Raw genomic sequence first — 2,240 nt, forward strand, 5'->3', positions numbered from 1 at the left:
GGAGTCTATGACGTGGCACCATGATGGACGAACCGATGATGGATTATTAAGGCATCTGACAGATTCTTTAGCTTGGAAATCATTTGACAATAAATTTCCAAGCTTTGCAAGCGATCCTAGGAGTGTGAGGCTTGGGCTAGCATCTGATGGATTTAATCCTTTCAAGATCATGAGCACCGCGTACAGTACTTGGCCAGTAGTGTGTGTTCCTTACAATCTGCCTCCGTGGATTTGCACAATCTTCCATTATCTTATCTATGATTATCCCTGGAGAGAAAGGGCTCGGGAATGATATCGACATTTATTTACAGCCACTTATTGAAGAGTTAAAACAATTATGGGCTGGTGTCGAGACATACGATGTGCTGAGAAATGAGAACTTTAATTTACGTGCAGCTTTGATGTGGACCATTGATGACTTCCCCGCTTATGCCAATTTATTCGGTTGGAGTACCAAGGGTCGTTATGCGTGTCCTTGTTGTGCTGCACAAACATGTTCGCAATGGTTGTACAATGGGAAGAAGTTCACTTACTTGGGGCATCGTTGGTGGTTACCGAAAAATCATAGATTTAGATTTCAGAGTTCTGTATTTGACGGTACTGAAGAGTTCAGAGAAGCTCCTTCGCAGACCAGTGGCTCTGAAATCTAGTTCATGTTAGAAGATATGAATTTCATTTATGGTAAGATAAACCAACGCCAAACACGCAAAGAAATAGAAGATCTAATGATGACTTTGATGAAAAGGACGATCCTAATGAGTCGGACTTGTTGAAAAAAAGAAGTATTTTTTTGAGTTGCCTTATTGGGGCATCACCTTTTACGACACAATCTTGATGTTATGCATATTGAGAAAAATGTCTGCGAGAACATTGTGGGTAAAATTTTGAATGTCGACGGGAAATCAAAAGAAAATCTTCAGAGTCAAGATGATTTAGTCCAAATGGGAATTCAGCCTGATCTTCATCCCAATCCACTTCTGAATGGGAAATATCGGTTGCCGCCTTCTATTTTTTCAATGTCGAAGACGGAAAAAGAAGTGTTCTACACGGTGTTGAAGGATATAAAGGTTCCAGATGCGTATGCATCAAATATATCTCAATGTGTTAGTGTCAAAGATCGAAGATTATATTCGCTAAAATCACATGACTATCACATCTTAATGCAAGATTTACTGCCAGTTGCTCTACGATGTTGTATGTCCAAGAAGGTGACGTCTTGTATAATTGAACTATCTAATATAATGAAAGCCATTTGTGGCAAAGTTTTGGATGTTCAAGAACTTTAGAAGGTACAGGATCGAGCCGTTTTGACTTTATGCAACATGGAGAAAATCTTCCCACCTTCCTTCTTCACCATTATAGTTCACTTGATAATCCATCTCCAGCATGAAGCAATTCTTGGTGGACCCGTTTTCTATCGATGGATGTATCCCATAGAAAGGTGTTAATTAAAATTTTTAAAATTTTCCTTCATTCACCTCTATGCCTTTAGTTACAACTTTTGATAATGTTGTATATCGTGTTTAGGTTCCTATCCAAATTAAAGTCTTACTGCAGCAACAAGCGTTATCCAGAAGGATCGATTACTAAAGGCTACTTGGCAAATGAATGTATGACCTTCTGCTCAAGATATTTGGAAGATGTTGAAACAAGATTGAACAGACCAAATAGAAATGATGGACTCACGGACCATAACTTCACCGATACTTATTTGTTCCAAAGTTTTGGAGAACCAATCAGCAAAGTTGAAAATGTAGAATTAGATCATTTATCGTGGGTACAAGCACATCGATATGTTCTGTTTCACCACGAGTCAATGGAACCTTTACGGAAGTAAGTTCTTCAAATTTGATAAATATTTATCAAATTAAAACTTGTTTATCTTCTAACAAAGTGAACATTTTTTTTAACATAGTGAGTACAAACAAATATTGAGATCTCGTTCGCGCTCCCGAAGAACACAACATCGAGATATCAATAAGTTGTTCACAGAATCTTTTCATGAATGGTTAGGTCAAACGGTATGCAGTTGGAGCTTCCGCTTATAAATAATAATGTTTTCTTATAACATTTTTAATTACTCAGTTTACTTTCCATTCAATAGGTTTGGAGTGGGAAGAACGTAAACGACGAAGTTAAATGGCTCTCCCGAGGTCCAAATCGAGTGGTTAAAAGATATAGTGCGTTCCTCATCAACGGATTCAGATTTCATAAAAAATATCGCGAGAGGTTGGGGAGAA

The sequence above is a fragment of the Gossypium hirsutum genome, chromosome D11, assembly GCF_007990345.1.
Source record: "Gossypium hirsutum isolate 1008001.06 chromosome D11, Gossypium_hirsutum_v2.1, whole genome shotgun sequence".
Classification (NCBI taxonomy): domain Eukaryota; kingdom Viridiplantae; phylum Streptophyta; class Magnoliopsida; order Malvales; family Malvaceae; genus Gossypium; species Gossypium hirsutum.